The following is an 8,264-nucleotide window of genomic DNA, read 5'->3' as shown; positions in this document are numbered from 1 at the left end:
GACCTTGCTTTTCATTTTGTAAAAGAAAGAGAAACAATCAGAAGAGAGCTTCCCATGCCCCCACCTCTAATCTGTCGATCTTCTCTCCTGTTACTGATGTCCCAATGTCTAAGGGGGTGCCTTAGGGGGCAGGTCTGAAAGGGGCATCAGAGTTATTTCTGTCCTGGAGTTAGGCAATTGAAAAAGGGGAGGCCACTGGGTCAGAGAAACAGCACAGGCAAAGCCTTCTGGTACCCTTGGCCCAGAGCAGGCCTGTGCACCGGTCATAAGAGGCAGAAGTGACAAGGAAGCCAGGCTTCCCCGACCACCTGCAGCCTGGCCCAGCCTCTTCTGTTGGCTGCCTGGGAGGGGAAGTCCTTTGTTGGGCAGGGTGCTGATTGATACTAGCCCCAGTCCCTCACCCTGCCACCCCCTTATCAACATTGCAGGAGATACCTGAATCTGGTCTTTCAGTTACAACCATAATTGTATTCATAATAATAAATAAAATTATTATCAAATAATTAGCTTTTCTTCAGCACAAACTATGAGTTTGGCATATTAGTCTGCTCAGGCTGCCATAAGAGAATACCACAGACTGGGTGGCTTAAACAATAGAAATTTATTTCTGTCCTGGAGGCTGAAAGTCCAAGATCAGGAGTCAGCAGGGCTGGCATCTGGTGAGGCCTCACTTCCTGGCTTGTAGATGGCCACCTTCTTGATGTGTCCTCACATGTCCTTTCCTCTGCGCACACAAGAAAGGGAGGGAAAGGTCATGGGGGAAGAGCTATCTCAGTTGTCTCTTCTCTTCTTACAAGGACATCGATCCTATCTGATTAGCCCCGCCCCCACTTCCCCTATGACCTCGTTTAACCCTATGTATTAGTCTGTTCTCACTCTGCTAATAAAGGCATACCTGAGGCTGGGTCACTTATAAAGAGAAGAGGCTTAAGTGACTCAGTTCCAAACGGCTGGGGAGGCCTCACAATCATGGCAGAAGGCTAATGAGGAGCAAAGTCATGTCTCACATGGCGGCCTGCAAGAGAGCCTGTGCAGGGGAACGCCCATTTATAAAACCATCAGATCTCATGAGACTTATTTGCTACCATGACAACAGTATGGGGAAAACCGCCCCCATGATTCAATTATCTCCCCCTGGCCCCACCCTTGACATATGCAGATTGTTACGATTCAAGGTGAGATTTTTGTGGGGACACAGCCAAACCATATCACCCTAATTACCTCCTTAAAGGCCCTATCTCCAAATACAGTCAAATTGAGAGTTAAGGCCTCAACATATGAATCTGGGGTGGGGTTGGGGGAGACACAATTTTGTCTATAATTACATGGTTCTTTGTGTTTCACGTGTATTAACTTTTTTCGTATTCATGACAATGTCATAAGGTAGGCATTATTATTAACATAATTTTTTAAATGAGGAAATGTGGCACCAAAAAGCTTAGTATATTGCTGAAAATCACACAGCTAGTCAGGGTGGTGGGATTTGAATCCAAGTACTCTGGCTTCAGAGCCTGTGGTCTTACCCACCCCTCCATTCCAGGCCAGGCAGCCCTGAGCTCAGATGGCAGAGCTGAGGCAGCAGTCACAAACCCCACGGTAAACTGGCCATGGAATCATAACCACAGGTTTGTTCCTCTCAGTGAACCTTCACAGCAGTTTGAGGAGTTGAGTGTTCATTGTGCCCATTTTATACATGAAGAAACTGAGGCTCTGAGAGTTAAGTAAGATGGCACAGGACTCAGACCAGGCCACACGTCACCCTGACTCTCTGCCCAGTTAAAATTAAGTGAATAAGGGATGGAATGAATGGATGAAAGTAGGACATTCCCTGCCCACTCAGTCTGATGTGGGAGTGGCAGAGGCTGTGTGTGGATGGGCCATGAGGTGTGAAAACCTCCTTGCTTTAAGACAAAACACCAAGCCGGGCATGGTGGCTCACACCTGTAATCCCAGCACTTTGGGAGGCCGAGGCGGGAGGATCACCTGAGGTCAGGAGTTCGAGACCAGCCTGATCAACATGGCAAAACCCTGTTTCTACTACAAATACAAAAATTAGCCAGGCTTGGTGGCATATGCCTGTAATCCCAGCTACTCGGGAGGCTGAGGCAGGAGAATCACTTGAACCTGGGAGGCGGAGGTTGCAGTGAGCCAAGATTGCACCATTGCACTCCAGCCTGGGCAACAAGAGCAAAACTCTGTCTCAAAAATAAATAAATAAATGAATAAATAAATAAATAAATAAATAAATAAATAAGACAAGAGACCGAGTCAGGGTTTGAGGCTCTGAGACACTTAAGAGAGGCTCAGGGCAGAGATGACTACGTGGGGCTGGGGACACAGGTTCTCTAACAGTTGAGGGTCAATCAGAGAAGGAGCTGCTTCTCCAGTGTTGACTCAGTCACCTCCAATACAGAGCAGGATCCTGGGTCACACAGGATGAGCTTTGGAATCATGGGGATCAGGGTTTCCTGCCTCTGTGTGTGAATTTGGCCAAATCAATTACCCTCTCTAAATTTCAACTTCCTCCTCTGTGAAATGGAGATAACAGTTGCCAGCCCTAAGGCTGCTAGGAGGACAAAGTCAAGGGGCAGATGTGCAGTCACCTGGCAGGTGGCCTGTGTCCTCCCCATTGGTGGCTACTGTTGTTCAGTGGCCAGGCCAGGGTGGCGAGGCCCAAGTGGGTTCAGAGTGGGAGCCAGGCAGTGCCAGAACTGTGCCCCTTGGCAGGCGGGATAAGCCACGGGCAAGTCCAGAGCAACTCTCTCCCCCAATCAGGGTCTCAGTTTCTCCATGTGTAACACATGGCCCCAAATCTCTTCCAAAGCTGACCTTCAGGAACTCAGTTATTCACTGACACGTCCGGCAAAGGGAAAGTCATGAGCCTCCCTGACCATAGGACCACCAAGAGGAGCCACAGAGAGGGGACATGGTCCACCCAGTGTCCACTCACCACAGGTCAAGACCACGCTGAACCATGATCATCTGATTCCCAGATCCAGCTCTCAACGCCAGGGCCCCAAGTGAAGGAAAGCATGCTGGATTTAGAATCAGCACACAGCGGGCCAGTCCTGGATCTGCCACCTACATCCGCGGACTTTGGACAAGTCACTTCTTCCATTTCCTTATCTGTCAAATGGGAAGAATAACCCTTATCTCTTTTAGAAGAAAATGTAGAAAATGTTGTTGGAGTAGGGAAGGATTTCTTAAACAATTCACAAAAAGCATAAACCACAGAGAAAAATTTGACTGCATTAAAACTTAAAATTTCTGTGACCAAAAAGCACCAAAACCAAAATTGAGAGAGAGGCCACAGGCTTGGAGAAAATATTTACAATACATATAACTGATAAGGGATTAATATCTATAATACATAAAGATTTTTATAATCCAATTTAAAAAGCAAACAGAAAAAGAGACAAAAACATCCACAAGCATTCACAGAAGAAACTCTAAAGCCCAATAAATTTATAAATACATGCTGAGCTTCACTGTTGACCAGGGAAATGCAGATTAAAGCAACTAAAAGACTATTTCATAAACATCAGAGTGGGGGAAAAAATCTAACCAAATGTTGCAGAGGAGATGGGAAAGACAGGAACTTTTAGGAAGAGGGTGTTGATACTCTTACCTGGGAGAGCAATTTGGCAATATCTAGCAAAGCTGGAGAGGTTCATGCCCTGGGGCCTTCTGAGCCAACAGTTCCACTTTCAGATAAATATCCCGAAAGAGTAATTCCTATACATGGGCTCAGGATTTGCACTGCAGCACTGATGTTATTGGGAAGAGAAAGAGAACAGCCTAAATTCCTATCAGTAGGGGATTGGGTTAGTAAATTTTAAAACCTTCTTACACTAGAATACTAATTTAAGGCAAATGAACTAGATCTACTTGTAAAAAGGTGAATAAATCTTAAAAGCACCTGTCAAGTTACAGTAAGTTGCAAAAGGACACATACACCATTATTATACATAAATGTCAAGAGCCCACCTAACAAAGCTGTATATTTTTTGTGATCATGCACATTGCAGTAAGTTTTTAAACATGAGTAAGACATGTCCCTTTAAAACATGGGTAGTGACAGTAGTTATCTATGAGCATTGGGATAAGGAAGGCTCTGACTGTACTGATAATGTTTCATTTCTTTAAAAGAGTTTTTATTTAATTTTCTTTCTTTCTCAGATTGGAGATGAAGGGAGGGAGAGAGAGAGAAAGAAATGAGGACAAATCACAGCAAATGTAGCAACACAGTAACATCTGCTAAACCTTGGTGGTAGATTTGCAAGCATTATTTCATTATATTAATCTCTGAACATTTCTGGATGGTTGTAATATTTCTGAATTTTAAATAAAAATTGTTGGGGTGATAGAAATGTTCTATTGTGGTGATAGTTCTATGAATGTGGACATCTGTCAAAGCTCATTGAATTGGACACTTGAAACGGGTGCGTTTTATTTTATTTTATTGAGTCAGAGGCCCACTCTGTTGCCCAGGCTGGAGTGCAGTGGCACAATCTTGGCTCATTGCAGCCTCCGCCTCCCAGGTTCAAGTGATTCTCCTGCCTCAGTGACCTGAGTAGCTGGGATTACAGGCATGTGCCACCACACCCAGCTAATTATTATTATTACTATTATTATTATTATTATTATTATTTTGTGTGTGTGTTTTTAGGGAGACGGGGTTTTACCATGTTGGCGCTGGTCTCAAACTCCTGACCTCAGGTGATCCACCCACCTCACCTTCCCAAAGTACTGGGAATACAGGCATGAGCCACCATGCCCGACCTGGTGCATTTTATCATTCATCAGTTATACCCCAATAAAGTTGATTCTAAAAGAGGAAACAATTAAATGTGGCTCGTCACTGCTCAGCATCTCCAGTGGCACCTAGTTCCAGATGGAAGCAGAGGGAGGGAGGGAGAGACGTCATAGGCTCTGCTTCAGTCTTGAGGGTCTGTCCCCCAAACTGAGGCCTTCAGGCTACCCAAGACCTCATGGCAAACAGGACACCCTTTGCTTTGGGGTCAAGAGTGGGCTGAGCTCTCCTCGCAGGGTTTGCTGAGTCTAATTTTAGAGCTTTGGAGGGTGGAGGAAGAGCTGGCTCTGCTTCTGCAATGAGTTCATCATGTTCCTTGGCACCTCAAAGTTCTCTCCATTTAATTTTTCAGAAGCGCTAACAAATCAGGAAAGAAGTGTGCCCTGAAATTGCTATTTGGATGAACGTGACAATTGTAGGCCAGCAACAGAAGCTGGAGGAGCTGTTGTGTTTGCAACTCATAACTTCATCTCACAGCCCGACTCCCAAACAATGCACACACTTGTGGGGAGAGTAGTTGCTTGGGTGGAAAAATACAGCCAAACAGGCTCTCAATGAGACAAGGAAGGAAAGAGGAAGAGACGGGAGGGAGGACCGGCACGCTGGCTAACATATACCAAATGCTTACTACGTGCCAGGCCCACTGTCATTTCTTCCTCAACATACATATTACCACCCCCGTTTTAGAGATGAGGAAACAAGCTCAGAAAGGGAATGTGTTATTTTGCCAAGAGCACAAAACTAACAAGTAGCAAGGCTGAATCTGAACCAATCTGGTTGGTGTCAAATTCCTTGCCTATAGCAAGGAGAAGGAGCTCAGTAAACGTTTCTTCCTTTTTATCTTTCTGTACCTCCTTTTCTTCCTTCCTGAGGAAACTAAGGCCCAGAGAGGTTAAAGGATGTGCTGAAAGTTATCAAGCTGTCTTGGGGACAGAACCAGGACTGGCCAGGGTAACTAATTGGATGGCGAAGCTGAGGAAGATGGGAGAATCCAAAATGAGTCACGGATTCCTGCCATGCACAGAGAGGAGAAGGCTTCGCAGGAAAGACGCTGTCGGTGGGGAAGTGAAGGGAGGGTGTTAGATTGGAGGTAATCTTTGGAGTAACCAATAAAGATGTCCTGAGACGGCCGGGCGCGGTGGCTTACGCCTGTAATCCCAGCACTTTGGGAGGCAGAGGCAGGCAGATCACAAGGTCAGGAGATCGAGACCATCCTGGCTAACACAGTGAAACCCCATCTCTACTAAAAGTACAAAAAATTGGCCGGGCGTGGTGGTGGGCACCTGTAGTCCCAGCTACTCCGGAGGCTGAGGCAGGAGAATGACGTGAACCCGGGAGGTGGAGCTTGCAGTGAGCCGAGATTGTGCCACTGCACTCTAGCCTGGGCGACAGAGTGAGACTCCATCTTAAAAAAAAAAAAAAAAAAAAAAAAAAAAAAGATGTCCTGAGACAACCAGGTTTCTTTTCTGGCTCTAAATTTGTGGAGAGAAAGGTAGGCTACGAAGATGGGGAGACTTTCTTCTCAGAGCCTAGGAGGACCCCTCAATGCAAAAAGGAGTAAGGACTTCAGACCACCTGACCGCCATGGGGTAAACAGGGAATCACAGAAAACAGTATACAAACTAAAGAAGCATACTTGGCAGGCTCAGTGGCTCACACCTATGATCCCAAAGTTTTGGGAGGCTTAGGCAGGAGGATCCCTTGAAGCCAGGAGTTTGAGACCAGCCTGGGCAATATAGCAAGACTCTGCATCTCCAAAAAATTTACAAATTAGCCAGGTGTGGTGGCACACACCTGTAATCCTAGCTACTCGGGGGGCTAAGCAGGAGGACTGCTTGAACCCAGGAGTTCAAGGCTGCAGTGAGCTATGATTGTGCCACTGTACTCCAGCAACAGAGAAAGAAGAAGGAAAGGAAGGAAGGAAGGAAGGAAGGAAGGAAGGAAGGAAGGAAGTCAGTCATGTGGAGGCAGTCATGGTAAGGGCTGAGGGCCATTTTCACCCGCCCATGTCTTCAAGACATCAGTGGGTCACGTTGATATTCAAAATAGTGATCCTTAACAGCAAGAAAAAGTTAATGTTCAGTGCCTTACTATAAATAAGGAAAGATGTCTAATTCCACTTTATATTGATTTCCATTCAATATCAAACCAAAATGGTGCTTAAGGTAGTAAGTTTTAGTTTCCAAGAACGTTCACCTGGAGAAATCTCCTTCAGGGAGAGACTGTATGGGAAGAGATGTCTCAGAACAATTTTTTCATTTGTTAACAATAGAACACTTTTTACGAATGTAACCTTACCCAGAGGTGGACTATATAAAGCACAAGCCTAGTCTTTCTGTTTCCACCTCCACAGTTCCTAGTGTTCCTTGGAACACAGTTTGAAAACCACTGAGCTGGCCAGACATGTTGGCTCATGCCTGTAATCCCAGCACTTTGGGAGGCCAAGGTGGGTGGATCACCTGAGGTCAGGAGATCAAGACCAGCTTGGCCAGCTTGGTGAAACCCTGTCTCTACTAAAAATACAAAAATTAGCCAGGAGTGGTGGCAGGCACCTGTAGTCCCAGCGACGCGGGAGGCTGAGGCAGGAGAATCGCTTGAACTCAGGAGGTGGAGGTTGCAGTGAGCCAAGATCACGCCATTGCACTCCAGCCTGGGTGGCAGAGCAAGACTCTTGTCTCAAAAAAAAAAAAAAAGAAAAGAAAACCACTGAACTTACCTAACAAGGCTATTTTACAGATGGGCAAACTGAGGCCCAAAGAAAGGAAGGAACTTTCCCAAGACCACCCAGCAATATAGCAAAGCCCATGCTGAAGCTATGGTCTGGAGTCAGTTCCCAGACTTGTATTTCATGAAGTCTGAAACCTTAAAGGTAGGAAGAGTATATGACCTTATATTTTCATTCCCAGCAGAGAGAGATGAAGACCAGAGATATTAAGTAACTTGTTCTGGTCACACAGCCAAGACAAGGATCACAGTGTTTTTTCCTCTGCATAACAAGAAAGTGGTCCCTCCCACAGTGGAACAGAAAAAGGAGGCAGGCTGAAAATCCCAACCCAATGGTGAGTCAGTGCTTTTGTTATATTTCTCCTATTTCCAACAGAGAAGAACATCACATTTATATATAGTTGAACTTATAACAACACCTGCTTTAAATGACGGTGAGTTTTTGGCTTAAGAGTGAGCTAGTAAAAATAATAATAAAAATTTAAAACCCTGGGTAGTTGTTCCAATTAAGTTCAATTAAACATGCCCTTAGGTAGAGTAGATACAGTGAGAGATGCCTTGTAGAATCCAATTTCTCTGACAAACACACTCGCCAGCATAGAGCAAGGTTATTATTTCATTTTTTGAAAAGGAGTGCAGTGTAGTGGAAAAGACACAAAATTTAGAGTTGAACAAATCTAATCCACATCAACTCACTGCTATGGATGAGTGAAAGCCACTAGAAAAT

At 45.2% G+C, this 8,264-nt stretch overlaps 1 long non-coding RNA gene across 1 annotated transcript; it reads right to left on the bottom strand.

Annotated features, from left to right (window-relative positions):
* Positions 1–583: 583 nt before the first annotated feature.
* On the bottom strand, positions 584–3,735 carry LOC129052122 (uncharacterized). The gene is made up of 3 exons (XR_008516940.1): positions 3,629–3,735; positions 2,951–3,126; positions 584–724 (listed from the first exon to the last, which is right to left on the bottom strand). It is a non-coding gene; the product is annotated as an uncharacterized LOC129052122 (long non-coding RNA).
* Between the last annotated feature and the right edge of the window lie 4,529 nt (positions 3,736–8,264).

This window comes from Pongo abelii, chromosome 21, assembly GCF_028885655.2.
Source record: "Pongo abelii isolate AG06213 chromosome 21, NHGRI_mPonAbe1-v2.0_pri, whole genome shotgun sequence".
NCBI classification, from domain to species: Eukaryota; Metazoa; Chordata; class Mammalia; order Primates; family Hominidae; genus Pongo; species Pongo abelii.
This window is presented reverse-complemented; position numbering and strand designations above follow the sequence as displayed.